Source organism: Arachis hypogaea, chromosome 3, assembly GCF_003086295.3.
Source record: "Arachis hypogaea cultivar Tifrunner chromosome 3, arahy.Tifrunner.gnm2.J5K5, whole genome shotgun sequence".
NCBI classification, from domain to species: domain Eukaryota; kingdom Viridiplantae; phylum Streptophyta; class Magnoliopsida; order Fabales; family Fabaceae; genus Arachis; species Arachis hypogaea.
In genome coordinates this window covers 52,992,249-53,016,075 of record NC_092038.1, presented here as the reverse complement: position 1 = coordinate 53,016,075, position 23,827 = coordinate 52,992,249, and the positions used below count along the sequence as shown (strand labels likewise).

General features: G+C 37.6%; 1 non-coding gene across 1 annotated transcript; it reads left to right on the top strand.

Moving 5' to 3' along the window:
- Positions 1 to 12,629: 12,629 nt before the first annotated feature.
- LOC112792919 (small nucleolar RNA R71) lies at positions 12,630 to 12,733 on the top strand. The gene has a single exon (XR_003197637.1). It is a non-coding gene; the product is annotated as a small nucleolar RNA R71 (small nucleolar RNA).
- The last annotated feature ends 11,094 nt before the right edge of the window (positions 12,734 to 23,827 follow it).

Below are 23,827 nucleotides of genomic sequence, written 5' to 3'. Positions count from 1 at the left end.
GTTTGGTGAAAAGCTAAGCTTATCAAGGTATGGTAATGATAATGGTTTTTGAAGGAATTGTGTATTTGCTTTTGTGGGGAATCAAGGGCTCAGCCTCTCGCTTTATATACACAAGTCATGAAGTTGCATGGAATAATGTCAAAGTGAAACCACGTGGTTTTGACTTTTTGGTCGTTCTTTTTTTTTTTTCCCTATAACATGAATAATACTAGCTAGTGTATTTACAAGTACTAAGATGATTATTAATTCAGTCTTTTATAAATTAAATATGAATAATAATAAATTTGCGATTAGGCGAGAAGATAAATATATTACACTAAAATTAAAATATGATGAGTTTAACTCTTGCATTTTGTTAAGTAATTTTTTTACAAAACTATAATATATAATTATTTATACCTTTAACTCATTCAGGTCCAAAATGAATAAAACTCAACTTACAGATATCGTTCTGATTTATAACTAGTCAATCTCATAGAAGTCGGACACAGTGACATGAGTTTGGTTTTATGCTTATTTAGATAAGTAACTAATTCCTGTTATCTTTTTTACTTTTTTAAAAAGGAAATTTTATTAACAATTCTCCTAATAAAAGGAAACAATTATCCACCACCAAAAGTAGAATCACTCTAAAAAAATAGTTATATATTGACTCTACATTTACATTTATAAATATCTTGACACTCTCGGGTATACTTCGAATCCAATCTACTAAAATTCTGCCTAAAATTCTTGCTAACTTAAGTATCAGAGTCCTTTGTAGGTACTATCCCCCGCCTCCTCACGAAAAACTTGGATGGCGGTACCTTGATACCAATAGAATTTAGATGCTGTCCTACAAGGAGTTTGGATCTCACGTTCAGGTCCAAAGCAACTCAGTTTCAGGTAATATAACCCTCGGAACATTGGCACTGTTGTCGGGGACATAAAAGTCTACACCCAACTATGGCGGACGATCGTCCAGAAGATGGACATATAGCATCCAAATTCGAGCTAGAATATCACAACGATGATCGTGCGCTCGTAGTACCTGAACCACAAGATAGAACGGATGGCCACAATGGGAGGGGACGTTGCAAAACCCTCAACCCAAAAGGATAAACTCAGAAATACACCCCCCGAGGACGTGGTGAACCAAAATTCAGCAGCACTCATGGGTTTGGTGCACGGCCATCAAGGACAGTTGGAGCAGCTCGAGATTGAATTGGAGCGACAGCTAGAGTTCGAACGATCTCTAAGAAGGGAGGTATGACAAAGAAGAGATTTGGAAGAAAAGATTGAGAAACTAGAATTCGACCTACAAGGTCGGAAAGTTCATGTTGATCAAGAAGAGATTCCTTTGTGGGAGAATACCATTCATGGACGAGATCATGCAGGCTAAAGTCCCTTGAAACTTTAAAAGTCCAGACATAGACCTCTACAATGGAACAACCAACCCGAAACACCATCTAATAAGTAACTTAAAAATCCAAATGTACTTGGGTGATGCGTCGGACGCAACTCTTTGCATAGCTTTTTCGGCGACGTTAACAAAGGTAGCGATGAAGTGGTTTTTCAGTCTACTGATGCGTGAGCATCTTTTCTATCTTTTCCTAGTGAATTTGCATCTAATTTGTTGTGTTTAATAAAGAATTAATTACCTTTTAGCCAATATGGATGCTACTTTGAGTCTTTTGCAATTTTGTTTATTTTAGGTAGCATTCGGCGGAATTTGATGGAGTTTCTGCAGTACAAGAACAAAAGGAGATGGCAGCGAGGAGTGACGCGTACGCGTGACTGACGCGTACACGTGATTTGGAGCTTTCCACGGCGACGCGTATGCGTGATTGACGCGTACGCGTGATTTGAAGAAATTTACAGCGACACGTTCGCGTGACCAACGCGTCCGCGTGACTCGCGAAAAGACCATCGACGCGTACGCGTGACTGACGCGTACGCGTGACATGCGCCACGTGCAGAAAATGCAAAAAACGCTGGGGGCGATTTCTGGGCTGCTTTTGACCCAATTTTCAGTCCAGAAAGTACAGATCAGAGGCTGCAGAGTGAAGGAATCAAGCGGTCCCCATCCATCAACTGAAGACTTGATGATTGTTATAATTAATTCTGATTTAATTTCAAATTTGAATTTGAAAATAGGAAAAGATATTATTTTAATTTTAGAAATTATATTTTAAATTAATTAGGATTAGTTATAAAAATGAGAGACTTCTCTTCTATAGAGATTCCACCAGAGGGGATTCCATTAGGGAATTCGATACAAATTTACATTCCACATTCCATGAGCAACTAATCCTCCATTGTTAAGGTTAGGAGCTCTGTCTATTTGTATGGATTGATTTTATTGCTTTTTCTATTTTAATTTATGTATGGATTTATAATTTAAGAATTGTTTTTGCTCTTTATTTTATGAATTTGGGTGGAACGGAAGTATGACCCCCTTTCTATTTGAGTTCCTGTAAAACTTGGAAAAGCTCTTTACTTGAACAACAGCTTGGAAACATATTCTCCAAAATTTTAATTATCTAGATTTAATAGGATACGTGACATATAATCCTTTTATTTTTGGGTAATTAGAGTTTTTGTGGCATATAAACTGGAATTTGATCATGTAGCTTCTAATTGGAATTAATTGACCAAGGAATTGGCAGTTAATGAATTTTAAAGGAGACTAGAAAGGTCTAAGGAATTAGGGTCTAGTCACATATAGTTTGCCATAAATTAAATCCGACATAATTAAGATAGTTAGTAAGAAAAGTAAATCCGGAAAAACAGATAACTCTAAAGCCTTAACTGTTTTCTCCATATTTTATCCCCAACTCATTGCTGCTTGCTTTCTGAAACTCTTAATTTACTATTTAATGCTCTTTGAATACCAAAACACTCTTTTCTGCTTGTCTAACTAAGCCTATCAAACAATCATTATTGCTTGATCCATCAATCCTCGTGGGATCGACCCTTACTCACGTAAGGTATTACTTGGTACGACCCGGTGCACTTGCTGGTTAGTTTGTGGGTTGTAAAAACACCGTATCAAGTTTTTGGCGCCGTTGCCGGGGATTGATAGTGATTAACAACTATTAGTTGTTTGATTGCTTAGATTAGGCATTTTAGTTTTAATTTTATTTAATTTTTGTTTTAGTATTATTTTCAAAAAAAAATTATTTTGATTTGTTTTATTTAAATTTTTTTCTCTTAATTTTTGAAATTAAGTTTGGTGTCCCTGTAGTAATTTTTTCTTAAAAAAAACAAATAAATATGTTTTAAAAAAAATCCTAGTATCTTTATTTGTTTAATTTTTGAATTTATAGTTCACTTCTTTTCATTTATTTTCAAAATTTTATTTATTTTTATTATTCTTTATTTTATTCCACTTCCAAAAAAAAATTCTGTTCTGTCTTCTTTACTTTCCTGTTTACCACATGGTGCGTTTAATTCTGTTTGGTGTTTTGTGTTAAGGAAAAATAATGGAGAGAGATCACATGGGTTACTACTCACACCCGAGTAGTGATTCATATTATGGTGGATGGAGGAGCTATCCAAATTTTGGTTGGCAAGGTCAAAACCAAAGAGACTTCAATGCTCCATGTTCCAACTATCAAGAGCCACCACCTCCATATTCATATCAAGAACCACCATCTCATTATTCATATCAAGAACCATCATCTTTCTATCCATATCAAGAACCATCATCATTCTACCCATACCAAGAGCTACCATCTCCCTATTCATATCAAGAACCATCATCTCCTTCTTATTCATATCAAGAGGCACAATCTCCTTATTCATCTCAAATACCATCAGATCTTGAGCTCCTCATGAAAGAATTCCTACATGATATAAAGACAAGTGTCAAAAATGTAGAGAATTATGTGCAGACGATGATCAATAACCAGGAAGGGGAACAAGAAAATTCCTTCCCAAGAGATATAATGCAAGATCCTATGGAAGAAAGTGAGGAAATCAATCAAAGGAGTTTATACTCCGGTGAATTAGAGAACTTTCCACCCTCACATATGGAAGAAGAGGAGGATGCACAACCTCCCATGCCCTTGGTAAGCAATGAAGAAGAGATTGAATTAGAAGAAAGCTACTGGTGCACAAAATTGTGATCATCAACAATGGTGCCAAAAATTTGGTAGCGCACTCAAACGTGAATCACCTTAGTCACAACTCCGCACAACTAACCAGCAAGTGCACTGGGTCGTCCAAGTAATACCTTACGTGAGTAAGGATCGATCCCACGAAGATTATTGGTATGAAGCAAGCTATGGTCATCTTGTAAATCTCAGTTAGGCGGATAGTAAATGTTATGGAGTTTTCAAATAATAATAATAAATAAGCAGAAAATAAAGATAGAGTTACTCATGTAATTCAATCGTGGGAATTTCAGATAAGTGTTTGGAGATGCTTGTCCCTGTTGGATCTCTGCTTTCCTACTACCTTCCTTCAGTTCTTCTTATTCCTTTCCATGGCAAGCTGTATGTAGGGCATCACCGTTGTCAATGGCTACATCCCATCCTCTCAGTGAAAAAGGTCCAAATGCTCTGTCACGGCACGACTAATCATCTGTAAGTTCTCGATCATGTTGGAATAGAATCCCTTGATTCTTTTGCGTTTGTCATCACGCCCAACAATCGCGAGTTTGAAGCTCGTCACAGTCATTCAATCCCTGAATCCTACTCGGAATACCACAGACAAGGTTTAGACTTTCCGGATTCTCATGAATGCTGCCATCAATCTTGCTTATACCACGAAGATTCTGATTAAAGAATCCAAGAGATATGCGCCCGGTCTAAAGTAGAACGGAAGTGGTTGTCAGTCACGCGTTCATATGTGAGAATGATAATGAGTGTCACGGATCATCACATTCATCATGTTGAAGTGCAACGAATATCTTAGAACAGGAATAGCTGAATTGAATAGAAAATAGTAGTAATTGCATTAAAACTTGAGGTACAGCAGAGCTCCACACCCTTAATCTATGGTGTGTAGAAACTCCACCGTTGAAAATACATAAGTGATGAAGGTTTAGGCTTGGCCAAATGGCCAGCCCCTAAAATGTGATCACAGGATCAAAAATACAATCCAGGATCCAGGATACCTATTACAATAGTAAAATGTCTTATTTATACTAAACTAGCTACTAGGGTTTGCAGAAGTAAGTAATTGATGCAGAAATCCACTTCCGGGGCCCACTTGGTCTGTGCTTGGGCTGAGCTTGAACTTTACACGAGCTGAGGCTTCTTTTGGAGTTGAACGCCAAGTTGTAACGTGTTTTTGGCGTTCAACTCTGGTTCGTGACGTGTCTCTGGCGTTTGACTATAGAATGCAGCATGGAACTGTCGTTGAGCGCCAGTTTACGTAATCTAATCACAAATAAAGTATGGACTATTATATATTGCGGGAAAGCTCTGAATGTCTACTTTCCAACGCCATTTCGAGTGCCGGGAGGTTAGATTCCAACAGCATCAGCAGTCCTTTGTCAGCCTCCTTATCAGAGTTTTGCTCAGGTCCCTCAATTTCAGCCAGAAATTACCTGAAATCACAGAAAAACACACAATATCATAGTAAAGTCCAGAAATATGAATTTAGCATAAAAACTAATGAAAACATCCCTAAAAGTAACTATATCCTACTAAAAACTTCCTAAAAATAATGCCAAAAAAGCGTATAAATTATTCGCTCATCACAACACCAAACTTAAATTGTTGCTTGTCCCCAAGCAACTGAAATTAGGATAAAAAGAAGAGAATATACTATAAATCCCAAAATATCAATGAATATTAATTCTAATTAGATGAGCGGGACTTGTAGCTTTTTGCTTCTGAACAGTTTTGGCATCTCACTTTCTCCTTTGAAGTTTAGAATGATTGGCATCTATAGAAACTTAGAATTTCAGATAGTGTTATTGATTCTCCTAGTTAAGTTTGTTGATTCTTGAACATAGCTACTTTTATGAGTCTTGGCCGTGGCCCTAAGCACTTTGTTTTCCAATATTACCGCCGGATACATAAATGCCACAGACACATGACTGGGTGAACATTTTCAGATTGTGACTTAGCTTTGCTAAAGTCCCCAGTTAGAGGTATCCAGAGCTCTTAAGCACACTCTTTTTGCTTTGGATCACGACTTTAACCACTCAATTTCAAGCTTTTCACTTGGACCTGCATGCCACAAGCACATGGTTAGGGACAGCTTGATTTAGCCGCTTAGGCCTGGATTTTATTTCCTTGGGCTCTCCTATCCATTGATGCTCAAAGCCTTGGATCCTTACCCTTGCCTTTTGGTTTTAAGGGCTATTGGCTTTTTCTGCTTGCTTTTTCTTTTTTTTCTATTATTATTTTTTTCACCAAATTTTTTTTCGCAAGCTTTTGCTTTTTCACTGCTTTTTCTTGCTTCAAGAATCAATTTCATGATTTTTTAGATTATCAATAGCATTTCTCTTTGTTCATCATTCTTTCAAGAGCCAAGAATTTTAACATTCATACACAACAAGATAAAAAATATGCACTGTTCAAGCATTCATTCAGAAAACAAAAAATATTGTCACGGCATCAATATAATTAAACTAAATTGACGGATAAATTTGAAACTCATGTACTTCTTGTTCTTTTGAATTAGAAACATTTTTCATTTAAGAAAGGTGAAGGATTTATGGAATTATTCATAGCTTTAAGACATAGTTACTAAATACTAATGATCATGTAATAAAGACACAAACATAGGCAAACATGAAGCTCAAAAATAAAAAAACAGAGAATTAAGAACAAGGAAGTTAAGAAATGAGTCCGCCTTAGCGAGGGTGGCACCTTTTGAAGGACCAATGGTGCTTTTTGAGCTCCTTTATGTCTCTTCCTTGCCTCTGTTGCTTGATCCCTAGTGATTTTGGTGCTCCTATCCTTAGTTGCTCCCAATAATTATGTGGAGGAATATGTATCCCCTGAGGTATCTCAGAGATCTCTTGATTTGCAGTCAAATGCTCTACTACTGAGCTATGGACCTTTGAGATGAATCTTTCCATCTCCCATGACTCAGAGGTGGAAGCTTTTGTCTTCCCTTTTTTTCTCTTTTTTTTTTGAGGTTTCTCTGGCCTTAGATGCCATCAATGGTTATGGAAAAATAAAAAGCTATGCTTTTACCACACCAAACTTAGAACGTTGCTCGCCCTCGAGCAAAGAAGAAAGAATGGAAGGAGAAGAAGATATGGAGGAGAGGGAGAGTTGTGTATGTTTCGGCCAAATGGGTGGGTGATAAACCACTATTTTATGGTTTATATTGTGTTTTATTGAGTGGTTTTATCAAGCTTTTCACCCACTTATTCATATGATTTGCATGTATTTACAATTCCTTCCTAAAAATATCCTATGATTAATAACTTGCTTCCTAAGGACCTTTTAGTTGTATATTTTTATCTTCCTTCGTACTATTCGATGCTGTGATCTGTATGTTAAGTGTTTCAGTCTTCATAGGGCAGGAATGGCGTAAGGAATGAAGAGGAAGCATGCAAAAATGGAAGGAACACAAAAAATTGAAGAGATGACCAGCGAGAAGTCACGCAGTCGCATGGCTCACGTGACTGCGTGAAATAGAAGGAATAACCATGACGCACTCGCGTGCCTGATGCGACCGCGCGGATTGGAAGCTACACGAATGATGCGAAAGCATGGACGACGCGCACGCGTGGTACGAGAAATGCTGAGTGACGCGAACGCGTGGACAACGCGGATGCGTGACGTGCGCGATCTGCAGAATTACAAAAGCCGCTGGCAGAGATTCTGGGTCGCATTTTAACCCAATTTTTGGCCCAGAAACACAAATTAAAGTTAGGGAACATGCAGAGACTCAACATGCTTTTCATAACTCACAATTTTAGGTTTTAGATGTAGTTTTTAGAGAGAGAGGCTCTCTCCTCTCTCTTAGGATTTAGAAATTAGGATTTTTAGAAATTAGGATTTATTTCAACTCTTCATCAGGTTCAATAATTTATGTTTCTTGGTGCACGAAATTGCAATCACACTTTTGCAATCCCGCACAACTAACCAGCAAGTGTACTGGGTCGTCCAAGTAATACCTTGCGTGAGCAAGGGTCGATCCCACAGAGATTGTCGGCTTGAAGCAAGCTATGGTTATCTTGTAAATCTTAGTCAGGATATCAGAAATTATCAGGATTGATTGTGAAAAGCAAAAGAACATGAAATGGTTACTTGTTTTGCAGTAATGGGGAAAAGGTTGAGGTTTGGAGATGCTCCATCTTCTGAATCTCTGCTTTCCTACTGTCTTCTTCTTCAGTCACGCAAGTCTCCTTCCATGGCAAGCTGTATGTAGGGTTTCACCGTTGTCAATGGCTACCTCCCATCCTCTCATTGGAACGATTCCTAATGCCCTGTCACGGCACGGCATTCCATCTGTCGGTTCTCAATCAGGCCGGAATAGAATCCAGTGATTCTTTTGCGTCTGTCACTAACGCCCCGCCTTCAGGAGATTGAAGCACGTCACAGTCATTCAATCATTGAATCCTACTCAGAATACCACAGACAAGGTTTAGACCTTCCGGATTCTCTTGAATGCCGCCATCAGTCTAGCTTATACCACGAAGATTCCGATTAAAGAATCCAAGAGATAACTACTTAATCTAAGGTAGAACGGAGGTGGTTGTCAGTCACACGTTCATGGTTGAGAATGATGATGATTGTCACAGATCATCACATTCATCCGGATTAAGAACAAGTATTATCTTAGAATGGAAGCAAGCATGATTGAATAAGAAACAGTAGTAATTGCATTAATCCATCAAGACACAGCAGAGCTCCTCACCCCCAACCATGGGGTTTAGAGACTCATGCTGTGGAAGTACAAGGGAAACGTGTAAAATGTCATAAGGTCCTCAAAAGGTTGCTTCCTTGATACAATGTCAAAAGATCCTATAAATAGTAAACTAGTGTCCTTAGGTTTACAGAAATGAGTAAATGACAGAAAAATCTACTTCCGGGCCCACTTGGTGTGTGCTTGGGCTGAGCAATGAAGGAATTTCGTGTAGAGACCTTTTCTGGAGTTAAACGCCAGTTCTCATGCCAGTTTGGGCGTTTAACTCCAAATTTTATGCCAGTTCCGGCGTTTAACGCTGGAATTTCTGTAGGTGACTTTGAGCGCCGGTTTGGGCCATCAAATCTTAGGCAAAGTATGGACTATTATATATTGCTGGAAAGCCCAGGATGTCTACTTTCCAACGCCGTTGAGAGCGCGCCAATTGGGCTTCTGTAGCTCCAGAAAATCCGCTTCGAGTGCAGGGAGGTCAGAATCCAACAGCATCTGCAGTCCTTTTTGGTCTCGGAATCAGATTTTTGCTCAGGACCCTCAATTTCAGCCAGAAAATACCTGAAATCACAGAAAAACACACAAACTCATAGTAAAGTCCAGAAAAGTGAATTTTAACTAAAAACTAATAAAAATATACTAAAAACTAACTAAATCATACTAAAAACATACTTAAAACAATGCCAAAAAGCATACAAATTATCCGCTTATCATTTCTCTTCCACTTTTATTTACTCTGATGCTTTCATTTGTATCTGATTTGTGTTGCCCGATTGGCTTATGAACTTTTCATGTTAGGATTGATTTTCTTATGTAATACACATTATTGAGATGTTTTCATATATATGATTCTAATTTAGCTTTATACATTCTTGGCTTTGGTTAAGAAATCAGTAACTCAGGAGTTATTAGACTCAACGTGATCGATAATTGTTATCTTTGCTAATTAGCTTGAACTTCAATAATCCCAATCTTTTTCTAGGAATTAATTAGGATTTGAAGATCAAACTAATTAGTCACTTGACCTTCCCTTGCACTAGCAAAGGTTAACTAAGTAGAATTAAGGTTCAATTTTCATCATCATTGATAAGGATAACTAGGATATGACTTCCAATTTCTCATACCTTGTCAAAAGTGTGTTTTACAATTATTTATTTATTTTACAGGCTTTTACTTATTTTAATAGCAATTTAAAATTACTTGTTCCTTATCTTTAAAACCCGATTTACAATCTTCATAACCAATAATAAGAACATACTTCCCTGCAGTTCCTTGAGAAGACGACATGAGGTTTAAATACTCGGTTATCAGTTTTAAAGGGGTTTGTTACTTGTGACAACCAAAACGTTTGTACAAAGGGATTTTCTATTGGTTTAGAATTTATACTCACAACGCGACTATATTTTATAAAATTCTTTACTAGCAAAAATCCCGACGTCAGTGGGATTGGGTGGGGAAGAGATGGATGGATGTGAGTAGTGAAGAGGTGATGGGAAAGAGAGATTGAGGTGATTGGTGAAGAAGAGAGAAGGTGAGTTGAGGTAGGTGGGGATCCTGTGGTGTCCACAGATCCTGAGATGATCCTGTGGGGTCCACAGATCCTGAGGTGTCAAGGATTTACATCCCTGCACCAATTAGGCATGTAAAACGCCTTTGCATACAATTCTGGCGTTTAAACGCTGAAGTGATGCTTATTTTGGGCGTTCAACGCCCAATTGCAGCATGTTTCTGGCGTTGAACGCCAGTTCCATGCTTGTTTATGGCGTTCAGCGCCAGCTCTCCTCAGGGTATATTCCTGGCGTTCAAACACCAGGATGCTGCTTGTTTCTGGCGTTCAACGCCAGATCCATGCTCTATTCTGGCGTTGAACGCCAGCCAGATGCTCCTTACTGGCGTTTGAACGCCAGTAAGTCCTTCCTCCAGGATGTGATTTTTCTTCTGCTGTTTTTTATTTTGTTTTTAATTTTTGTATTTTTTTTTCGTGACTCCACATGATCATGAACCTAATAAAACATTAAGGAACAATGAAAATAAAATAAAATTAGATAAATAAAAATTGGGTTGCCTCCCAATAAGCGCTTCTTTAATGTCACTAGCTTGACAGTGGGCTCTCATGGAGCCTCACAGGTGATCAGGTCAATGTTGTAGACTCCCAACACCAAACTTAGAGTTTGGATGTGTGGATTCGACACCAAACTTAGAGTTTGGCTGTGGCTTCTCAACACCAAACTTAGAGTTTGATTGTGGGGGCTTTGTTTGACTCTGTATTGAGAGAAGCTTTTCATGCTTCCTCTCTATTGTTAAAGAAGAAGACCCTTGAGCCTTAAACACAAGGTAGTCCCCATTCAATTGAAGGACTAATTCTCCTCTGTTAACATCTATCACAGCTCCTGCTGTGGCTAGGAAAGGTCTTCCAAGGATGATGCATTCATCCTCCTCCTTCCTAGTATCTAAGATTATGAAATCAGCAGGGATGTAAAGGCCTTCAACCTTTACCAACACGTCCTCTACTAATCTATAAGCTTGTCTTACTGACTTGTCTGCCAATTGCAATGAAAATATGGCAGGCTGTACCTCAATGATCCGCAACTTCTCTATTACAGAGAGTGGCATAAGATTTATGTTGACCCCAGGTCACACAGAGCCTTTTCAAAGGTCATGGTACCTATGGTACAGGGTATTAAGAATTTGCCAGGATCTTGTCTCTTTTAAGGTAAGGTTTGCTGAACCCATGTATCCAGTTCACTGATGAGCAATGGAGGTTCACCTTCCCAAGTCTCATTACCAAATAATTTGGCATTCAGCTTCATGATGGCTCCTAGATATTGAGCAACTTGCTCTCCAGTTATATCTTCATCCTCTTCAGAGGAAGAATAGTCTTCAGAGCTCATGAATGGTAGAAGGAGATTTAATGGAATCTCTATGGTCTCTATATGAGCCTCAGATTCCTTTGGGTCCTCAATAGGGAGCTCCTTCTTGCTTGAGAGACGTCCCATGAGGTCTTCCTCATTGGGATTCAAGTCCTCTCCTTCCTCTCTAGGTTCGGCCATGTTGATTATATCAATGGCCTTGCACTCTCTTTTTGGATTCTCTTCAGTATTGCTTGGGAGAGTACTAGGAGGATTTTCAGTGATTTTCTTACTCAGCTGGCCCACTTGTGCCTCCAAATTTCTGATGGAGGACCTTGTCTCACTCATGAAACTTAAAGTGGCCTTAGAAAGATCAGAGACTAAATTTACTAAGTTAGAAGTACTCTACTCAGAATTCTCTGTCTGTTGCTGAGAAGATGATGGATAAGGCTTGATATTGCTGAGCCTATTTCTTCCACCATTATTAAAGCCTTATTTAGGCTTTTGTTGATCCTTCCATGAGAATTTGGATGATTTCTCCATGATGAATTATAGGTGTTTCCATAAGGTTCACCCATATAATTTACCTCTGCTATTGCAGGGTTCTCAGGATCATAAGCTTCTTCTTCAGAAGATGCCTCTTTAGTACTGTTGGATGCATTTTGCCATCCATTCAGACTTTGAGAAATCATGTTGACTTGCTGAGTCAACATTTTGTTCTGAGCCAATATGGCATTTAGAGCATCAATTTCAAGAACTCCCTTCCTTTGAGGCATCCCATTATTCACGAAATTCCTCTCAGAAGTGTACATGAACTAGTTATTTGCAACCATGTTAATAAGTTCTTGAGCCTTTGCAGGCATTTTCTTTAGGTGAATGGATCCACCTGCAGAATAGTCCATTGACATTTTAGAGAACTCAGATAGGCCATAATAGAATATATCTATCATGGTCCATTCTAAAAACATGTCAGAAGGACACCTTTTGGTCATTTGCTTGTATCTTTCCCAAGCTTCATAGAGGGATTCACCATCTTTTTGTTTGAAGGTTTGAACATCCACTCTAAGCTTGCTCAGCTTTTGAGAAGGAAAGAACTTAGCTAAGAAGGCCGTGACCAGCTTATCCCAGGAGTCCAGGCTATCCTCAGGTTGAGAGTCCAACCATGTTCTAGCTCTGTCTCTTACAGCAAAAGGGAAAAGCATGAGCTTGTAGACTTCAGGATCTACTCCATTAGTCTTAACAGTCTCACAGATCTGCAAGAACTCAGTCAAGAACTGGTAGGGATCTTCTGATGGAAGTCCATGAAACTTGTAGTTCTGTTGCATTAGAGCAACTAATTGAGGTTTCAGCTCAAAATTGTTTGCTCCAATGGCAGGAATTGAGATGCTTCTTCCATCAAACTTGGAAGTAGGTGTAGTATAATCACCAAGCATCCTCCTTGCATTATTGTTGTTGGGTTCGGCTGCCATCTCCTTTTCTTGTTCGAAAATTTCAGCAAGGTTGTCTCTGGATTGTTGTAATTTAGCTTCTCTTAGTTTCCTCTTCAGAGTCCTTTCAGGTTCTGGATCAGCTTCAATAAGAATGCTTTTTTCCTTGTTCCTGCTCATATGAAAGAGAAGAGAGCAAAAAAAAAAGAAGAGGAATCCTCTATGTCACAGTAAAGAGGTTCCTTATTGTTAGTAGAAGAAGAAAGGGAATAAAAGTGAAGAAGAATGAATAATCCAAACACAAGGGTGAGGATAGGGGCAGTAATTTGAGATGAAGAGAAGTGTTAGTAAATGAATGAATAAATAGAATAGGATGAGAGAGAAGTTTTCGAAAATAATTTTGAAAAGGAGTTAATGATTTTCGAAAATTAAGATAAGAAATAAAATTAAAATTAAAATTTAAAATAATTAATTAATTAAAAAGAATTTTTGAAAAAGATGGAGGTATTTTCGAAAATTAGAGAGAGAAAAGTTGTTAGGTGGTTTTGAAAAAGATAAGAAACAAACAAAAAGTCAAATAGTTAGTTGAAAAAGATTTGAAAATCAAATTTGAAAAGATAAGAAGATAGGAAGATATTTTGAAATCAAATTTTTGAAAAAGATAAAATTTTGAAAAAGATATGATAAAAAGATATGATTAAAAAGATATGGTTGGAAAAGATTTAATTTTTTAAAATTAAAATTAATTACTTTATGGTGGACGAAATTGTGATCACATCAATATAGCATCAATATATTTATTGTAGGATTGTGGAACTTAGGATTTTTGGTATGAGTGGGCACAATTCCGTTCAACTGACCAGCAAGTGTACTGGGTCGTCCAAGTAATACCTTACGTGAGTAAGGGTCGAATCCACAGAGATTATTGGTTTGAAGCAATCAATATTTATTTTATTGATCTTAGTCAGGATGTTAATAGGATTATTTGGATTAAAAGTGAAATTATTGGAATTGATAAAAGAGGGAACAATGTTACTTTGATTTGCAGCACTAGGAAATATGTTGGAGTTTTGGAGATGCTTTGTCCTCTGATTTCAACTCTTCCTTGAGATCTTCTTCTCACACGCAGGTTCCTTCCATGGCAAGCTCTATGTAGGGTGTCACCGTTGTCAATGGCTACTTCCCATCCTCGCAGTGAAAACTATGCACGCACTCTGTCACAGTACGGCTAATCACCGGTTGGTTCCCGCTCCTACTGGAATAGAATCACTCTTTTGCGTCTGTCACTAACGCCCAGCAGGTTAAAGTTTGAAGCACGTCATAGTCATTCAATCCCGGAATCCTACTCGGAATACCACAGACAAGGTTTAGACTTTCCGGATTCTCATGAATGCTGCCATCAATCCGGCTTATACCACGAAGATTCTGTTGGGGAATCTAAGAGATATTCATTCAATCTGATGTAGAACGGAGGTGGTTGTCAGGCACACGTTCATGGGTTGAGGAAGGTGATGAGTGTCACGGATCATCACCTTCTCCACAGTTAAGCGCGAATAAACATCTTAGATAAGAACAAGCGTGTTTGAATGGAAAACAAAGGAATTGTATTAAATCATCGAGACGCTGCAGAGCTCCTCACCCCCAACAATGGAGTTTAGAGACTCATGCCGTCACAAAGTATGTAATTCTGATCTGAAAATGTCATCAGGTACAAGAAATGTCTGTAAAAGTTGTTTAAATAGTAAACTAGTAACCTAGGTTTACAGAAAATGAATAAACTAAGATAATTGGTGCAGAAATCCACTTCTGGGGCCCACTTGGTGTGTGCTGGGGCTGAGATTAAAGCTTTCCACGTGTGAAGGCTTTTCCTGGCGTCAAACTCCAGGTTATGACGTGTTTTGGGCGTTCAACTCCGGATAATGACGTTTTTCTGGCGTTTAACTCCAGACAGCAGCATGAACTTGGCGTTTAACGCCAAGTTACGTCGTCTATTCTTGCGCAAAGTATGGACTATTATATATTGATGGAAAGACCTGGATGTCTACTTTCCAACGCCGTTGAGAGCGCGCCAATTGGACTCCTGTAACTCCAGAAAATCCATTTCGAGTGCAGGGAGGTCAGGATCCAACAGCATCAGCAGTCCTTTTTCAGCCTAAGTCAGATTTTTGCTCAGCTCCCTCAATTTCAGCCAGAAAATACCTGAAATCACAGAAAAACACACAAACTCATAGTAAAGTCCAGAAATATGATTTTTGCCTAAAAACTAATAATATTCTACTAAAAATTAACTAAAACATGCTAAAATCTACATGAAATTACCCCCAAAAAGCGTAAAATATCCGCTCATCACAACACCAAACTTAAACTGTTGCTTGTCCTCAAGCAACTAGATGAATAAAATAGGTTCTAACAGAAATAAAGAAATAATAATATTCTCGAGTTTTAAATGAAGCTCAGATTCTTATTAGATGAGCGGGGCTTGTAGCTTTTTGTCTCTGAACAGTTTTGGCATCTCCCTGTATCTTTAAATTTTCAGAATGATTGGCATCCTTAGGAACTCAGAATTCAGATAGTATTGTTGACTCTCCTAGTGTAGTATGTTGATTCTTGAACACAGTCATTTTATGAGTCTTGGCTGTGGCCCTAAGCACCTTGTCTTCCAGTATTACCACCGGATACATAAATGCCACAGACACATAACTGGGTGAACCTTTTCAGATTGTGACTCAGCTTTGCTAGAGTCCCCAGTTAGTGGTGTCCAGAGCTCTTAAGCACACTCTTTAGCTTTGGATCACGACTTTAACCACTCAGTCTCAAGCTTTTCACTTGGACCTTCATGACACAAGCACATGGTTAGGGACAGCTTGATTTAGCCGCTTAGGCCTGGATTTTATTTCCTTGGGCCCTCCTATCCATTGATGCTCAAAGCCTTGGATCCCTTTTTTTTTTTTTTTTTTTTTCTCTTGGCTAGTGCCCATGGCTTGTGAATATTGTGTTATTTTTTTTTTGAACTGCTTTTTCTTGCTTCAAGAATCAATTTCATGATTTTTCAGATCATCAACAATATTTTTCGTGTTCCTCATCCTTTCAGGAGCCAATATTCATCAAATTCAAAGTACAAATTATGCACTGTTCAAGCATTCATTCAGAGAACAAAAAGTATTGCCACCACATATAATTAATTATAAATTTTATTATTAAGAACTCGAAAAATATAAATTACTTCTTTATTCTAAAAGAATCTACTACTTTATTCATGCCTAATGATGATGAGAAAAATAAATTATAGCTTAATTAGAAATAAAATCAAAATAGACATACTAATTACTACTACTACTATATAACTTCTAAGGTAAAATCCTATAATAATGCTATCACAGAGTTAAAGCTGGAATTAGAACTTAACAACCTGTATTTTGGGAAGTGGATGTTCCTCTAGTCTGTGGGGTGCCTTCAGGAATTAATTTCTGACGCTTCAGCTCCCTTAAGTTCACATCCTTGCTCTTCCTGTTCTCTTAGGTGCCATGATCTTAATGAGTTTTAGCTCAGTGATCATGGCAAATCACACCAAACTTAGAGGTTTGCTTGTCCTCAAGCAAAAGAAAGGAAAGGAGAGGAGTAGAAGGAAAGGCATTTTTCAAATAAAGATAAGATGAGTCGAAAAAGATATGAGAAGAAATTAAAAATATTTGAAAAAAAAATTGGATTGGAAAAAGATTTATGTTTATGAATTAAGATACATTTGATATTTTTGAAAAAAAAGGATTTTAGAAATTAGGGTTCTTAGAAAACCAATTTGATTTTGAAGGATGACATTTTGAAACATGTTTATGCAAGAAATCATGAATTGAAACATAAAAATTTAGAAAAATTATGGAGAAAAACGAATTTTTACCTCCTCCCCACCATCCTGGCGTTAAACGCCCAACTGCTGCATGGTTTGGGCGTTTAACGCCCAAATGCTGCTTCTTCTGGGCGTTCAACGCCCAGCTGATGCATCTTTCTGGCGTTTAACGCCCAGATGCTACCCTTACTGGCGTTAAACGCCCAGTGGGTGCTTCTCATGGGCGTTCAACGCCCAAATTGTTTCTTACTGGCTTTTTCACGCCAGTGAGCTTCCAATTTTCCTTGTAACTCTGTGACTTCAATCAATTGCTATTTCACCTTTTGAAGATACTCTAGCATCTACCTGTAAAACTAGATCAAATAAAATTATATTTTGTGAGTGGCTGGGTTGCCTCCCAGCAAGCGCTTCTTTAATGTCATTAGCTGGACTGAGTTTTAATCAAGTCTCAGTTTTGAGCATTCTTGCTCAAAATTGCCCTCAAGATAATGTTTGACTCTTTGTCCATTAACAATGAACTTTTTGTTAGAGTCATTATCCTGAAGCTCTATGTATCCATATGGTGATACGTTTGTAATGACATATGGACTTCTCCACCGGGATTTTAATTTCCCAGGGAATAATCTGAGCCTAGAATTGAATAGCAGAACTTTCTGCCCCGGATCAAAGACTCTGGATGACAATTTCTTATCATGCCATCTTTTCGCTTTCTCTTTGTAAATCTTTGCATTTTCGAAAGCATTGAGTCTAAATTCCTCTAGCTCTGATTCGAGACTCTCAGCCATATTGACCTCTCTTACCAGAGAGTCAATAATATCAACACTCATGCAGTCATTTGGGGTGTCTGGATGTTGCATGGCTTTAACAACATTCAGCCTGAACTCTTCCTCATTGACTCTCAAGGTTACTTCCCCTTTTTGGACATCAATGAGGGTTCGGCCAGTTGCTAGGAAAGGTCTTCCTAGAATGAGGGTTGCACTCTTGTGCTCCTCCATTTCCAGCACCACAAAGTCAGTAGGAAAGGCAAATGGCCCAACCTTGACTATCATGTCCTCAATCACGCCTGATGGGTATTTAATGGAGCCATCAGCAAGTTGAAGACATATCCTGGTTGGTTTGATTTCTTCAGTTAAACCAAGCTTTCTGATAGTAGATGCAGGTATTAGGTTGATACTTGCCCCAAGATCGCATAAAGCTTGCTTGGTACAAACACCTTCTAATGTGCATGGTATCATAAAGCTCCCAGGATCTTTAAGCTTCTCAGGTAAGCTTTTTAGAATGACTGCACTGCATTCTTCAGTGAGGTAAACTGTTTCAGTTTCCCTCCAATCCTTCTTATGACTTAATATCTCTTTCATGAACTTAGCATAAGAAGGTATTTGCTCAAGTGCTTCTGCAAACGGAATCTTTATTTCAAGAGTTCTGAGATAGTCTGCAAAGCGGGCAAATTGCTTATCCTGTTCCGCTTGGCGGAGTTTTTGAGGATAAGGCATTTTGGCTTTGTATTCCTCAACTTTAGTTGCTGCAGGTTTATTACCTACAGAAGTGGGTTGGGAAGCCTTTTTAGAAGGATTGTTATCAGCACTTGTATGTGACTGATCACCCACTGGCGTTTGAATACCAGGGGTGGAAGCTGGGGTGGCGTTAAACGCCACCTCCCTGCTTGTTTCTGGCGTTTGAACGCCAGAACCATGTTTCTTTTGGGCGTTCAACGCCAGATCCATGCTTGTTTCTGGCGTTGAACGCCAGGAATGAGCATGGTTTGGGCGTTCAGCACCAACTTTGTCCCTTTCTGGGCTCGGACTGTCTTCAGGAGGATTTTGAGTATCCACTTGTTTATTTCTTGGTTTCCTGCTGCTTTGAAGTGAGGTATTTAATGTTTTCCCACTTCTTAATTGAACTGCTTGACATTCTTCTGTTATTTGTCTTGACAGTTGTTTTTCTGTCTGCTTTAATTGTACTTCCATGTTCCTGTTAGCCATTCTTGTTTCCTGTAACATTTCCTTGAATTCGGCTAGCTGCTGAGTTAGAAAGTCTAATTGCTGATTAAACTCATTAGCCTGATCCACTGGACTGAGTTCTGCAGTTACTGTTTTAGCTTCTTCTTTCCTGAAAGATTCATTGCTTAAGTACAGATGTTGATTTCTGGCAACTGTATCAATAAGCTCTTGAGCCTCTTCAATTGTTTTTCTCATATGTATAGATCCACCAGCTGAGTGGTCTAGAGAAATCTGATCTTTTTCTGTAAGCCCATAGTAGAAGTTGTCTAATTGCACCCATTCCGAAAACATTTCAGAGGGGCATTTTCTTAGCAACTCTCTGTATCTCTCCCATGCATCATAAAGGGATTCATTATCTCCTTGTTTGAAGCCTTGGATGCTTAGCCTTAGCTGTGTCATCCGTTTGGGAGGGAAATAGTGATTCAGGAATTTTTCTGACAGCTGTTTCCATGTTTTTATGCTGTTCTTAGGTTGGTTGTTTAACCACCTCTTAGCTTGATCTTTTACAGCAAATGGAAACAGTAGTAATCTGTAGACATCCTGATCCACTTCCTTATCATGTACTGTATCAGCAATTTGCAGAAATTGTGCCAGAAACTCTGTAGGTTCTTCATGTGGAAGACCAGAATACTGGCAGTTTTGCTGCACCATGATAATGAGCTGAGGATTCAGCTCAAAGCTACTAACTCCAATGGAAGGTATACAGATACTACTCCCATATGAAGCAGTAGTGGGGTTAGCATATGACCCCAGAGTCCTCTTGGACTGTTCATTCATAGGTGCTTCCATGTTGGACCAAAAGAAAGAGTATATATGTTGATATTATTTATTTTATAAAAATTAATTTTTTTTTATAAAATAAAAACGAAATAAATAAAAGAAAGTGGAAATATTTTGAAATTGAAAATTGAATTTTTATAAAAGATTTTCGAAAAAAAAATGTTCAAAATTAGTTAGAAAAATAAAAATTTTTGAATTTTGAATTTTATGATGAAAGAGAAAAACACACAAAAGACACAAGACTTAAAATTTTTAGATCTAATGCTCCTTAATTTTCGAAAATTTTTGGAGGGAAAACACCAAGGAACACCAAACTTAAAAATTTTAAGATCAAGACACAAGAAAAACTCAAGAACACCTTGAAGATTCACAAGAACACCAAGAACAAAAGAAAGAACACCAAACTTAAAATTTTTAGAAAACTTTAAGAAAATTTTCGAAAATTATAAAAATTAATAATAAAACACCAAACTTGGAGTTTGGCACAAGATTAAATCAAGAAAAATTATTTTTGAAAAAGATTTTTAAAAGTATTGGTGCTCCCTTGTCAAGAATATGACCCTTCTATTCTAGCCAAATGGGCAGAAAAGGTAACAATTGTTCTGGGCAGGTATATTCTTTTTGAAAGACTAATGCTTTGGATTAGTAAAAGAAAAACAAGAAGAGATACAGAACAAGAAAAACTCAAGATCAAACAAGAAAAATAAACAAGAACAACTTGAAAATCAATGAAGAACAAAGACACAAGTCGAAAATTTTAAAGAAAAATATGAGACATGCAATTGACACCAAACTTAGAACAAGACACTAAAACTCACGAAAATTAAGAATAAAAACGCAAAATAAATTATTCCTAATCTAAGAAATAAAATAAACCTTCAATTGTCCAAACTCAATAATCCACGGCAACGGCGCCAAAAACTTGGTGGACGAAATTGTGATCACATCAATATAGCATCAATATATTTATTGTAGGATTGTGGAACTTAGGATTTTTGGTATGAGTGGGCACAATTCCGTTCAACTGACCAGCAAGTGTACTGGGTCGTCCAAGTAATACCTTACGTGAGTAAGGGTCGAATCCACAGAGATTATTGGTTTGAAGCAATCAATATTTATTTTATTGATCTTAGTCAGGATGTTAATAGGATTATTTGGATTAAAAGTGAAATTATTGGAATTGATAAAAGAGGGAACAATGTTACTTTGATTTGCAGCACTAGGAAATATGTTGGAGTTTTGGAGATGCTTTGTCCTCTGATTTCAACTCTTCCTTGAGATCTTCTTCTCACACGCAGGTTCCTTCCATGGCAAGCTCTATGTAGGGTGTCACCGTTGTCAATGGCTACTTCCCATCCTCGCAGTGAAAACTATGCACGCACTCTGTCACAGTACGGCTAATCACCGGTTGGTTCCCGCTCCTACTGGAATAGAATCACTCTTTTGCGTCTGTCACTAACGCCCAGCAGGTTAAAGTTTGAAGCACGTCATAGTCATTCAATCCCGGAATCCTACTCGGAATACCACAGACAAGGTTTAGACTTTCCGGATTCTCATGAATGCTGCCATCAATCCGGCTTATACCACGAAGATTCTGTTGGGGAATCTAAGAGATATTCATTCAATCTGATGTAGAACGGAGGTGGTTGTCAGGCACACGTTCATGGGTTGAGGAAGGTGATGAGTGTCACGGATCATCACCTTCTCCACAGTTAAGCGCGAATAAACATCTTAGATAAGAACAAGCGTGTTTGAATGGAAAACAAAGGAATTGTATTAAATCATCGAGACGCTGCAGAGCTCCTCACCCCCAACAATGGAGTTTAGAGACTCATGCCGTCACAAAGTATGTAATTCTGATCTGAAAATGTCATCAGGTACAAGAAATGTCTGTAAAAGTTGTTTAAATAGTAAACTAGTAACCTAGGTTTACAGAAAATGAATAAACTAAGATAATTGGTGCAGAAATCCACTTCTGGGGCCCACTTGGTGTGTGCTGGGGCTGAGATTAAAGCTTTCCACGTGTGAAGGCTGTTCCTGGCGTCAAACTCCAGGTTATGACGTGTTTTGGGCGTTCAACTCTGGATAATGACGTTTTTCTGGCGTTTAACTCCAGACAGCAGCATGAACTTGGCGTTTAACTTCAAGTTACGTCGTCTATTCTTACGCAAAGTATGGACTATTATATATTGGTGGAAAGCCCTGGATGTCTACTTTCCAACGCCGTTGAGAGCGCGCCAATTGGACTCCTGTAGCTCCAGAAAATCCATTTCGAGTGCAGGGAGGTCAGGATCCAACAGCATCAGCAGTCCTTTTTCAGCCTAAGTCAGATTTTTGCTCAGCTCCCTCAATTTCAGCCAGAAAATACCTGAAATCACAGAAAAACACAAAAACTCATAGTAAAGTCCAGAAATATGATTTTTGCCTAAAAACTAATAATATTCTACTAAAAATTAACTAAAACATGCTAAAATCTACATGAAATTACCCCCAAAAAGCGTATAAAATATCCGCTCATCACTTTACTAACAAGAAACTAAAAGATATGATTCTAGAATTTAAAGATTGAACCTTTTTTAACAAGAAAGTAACAAACTTCAAATTTTTGAATCAATCATATTAATTGTTAGCATAATTTTCGAAAATAAAGATAAAAGTAAGAAAAAGATTTTTGAAAAATATTTTGAAGGATTTTCGTAAATTAATAAGAAAAATGAAAAAGATTTAATTTTTGAAAAAGTTTTGAAAAGATAACATTTTTAAAATTTGAAAATTTGACTTGACTTACAAGAAACAACTAATTTTAAAAATTTTTGACTAAGTCAACCCAAATTTTTGAAATTTTGAGAGAAAAAAAGGAAAAGATTTTTTTGATTTTTGAATTTTTAATGATGAGAGAGAAAAACAACAAAAATGACTCACAACATGAAAATTATGAATCAAAACACATGATGCATGCAAGAACACTATGAATGTCAAGATGAACACCAAAAACACTTTGAAGATCATGATGAACATCAAGAACATATTTTTGAAAAATTTTTGATGCAAAGAAAACATGCAAGACACCAAACTTAGAAATCTTTCATGTTTAGACACTATGAATACAAAAATGCACATGAAAAACATCATACAATACAAAACAAGAAAACATCAAGATCAAACAAGAAGACTTACCAAGAACAACTTGAAGATCATGAAGAACACTATGAATGCATAAATTTTCGAAAAATGCAAGAACAATATGAATATGCAATTGACACCAAACTTAAAAGTTGACTCAAGACTTGAACAAGAAACACAAAATATTTTTTATTTTTATAATTTTATTATTTTTTGGATTTTATTTTATATTTTTCGAAAAATATATAGGAAAAAGAAAGTAATGAATTCAAAGTCCTCAATCAAAATCATATGACTTAGACATGGCTTAATAGCCAGCCAAGCTAAAACATGTTATATGAAACTCTAGAATTCATTCTTGAAAACTCTGAAAATTTTCGAAAATAGGTGATAAATTTTTGAAAGATTTTTGAAAGATGCTGTGCTCCTCTTGTATCTCTATTTTCTTATTACATTCATCCAATCCTTCCTACTCCTTTCCATGGCAAGCTGTATGTAGGGCATCACCGTTGTCAATGGCTACATCCCATCCTCTCAGTGAAAAAGGTCCAAATGCTCTGTCATGGCACGGCTAATCATCTGTCGGTTCTCGATCATGTTGGAATAGAATCCCTTGATTCTTTTGCGTTTATTATCACGCCCAACAATTGCGAGTTTGAAGCTCGTCACAGTCATTCAATCCCTGAATCCTACTCGAAATACCACAGACAAATGTTAGACTTTCCGGATTCTCATGAATGCCGCCATCAATCTAGCTTATACCATGAAGATTCTGATTAAGGAATCCAAGAGATATGCGCCCGGTCTAAAGTAGAACAGAAGTGGTTGTCAGTCATGCGTTCATAGGTGAGAATGATGATGAGTGTCACGGATCATCACATTCATCATGTTGAAGTGCAACGAATATCTTAGAACAGGAATAGCTGAATTGAATAGAAAATAGTAGTAATTGCATTAAAACTTGAGGTACAGCAGAACTCCAAACCCTTA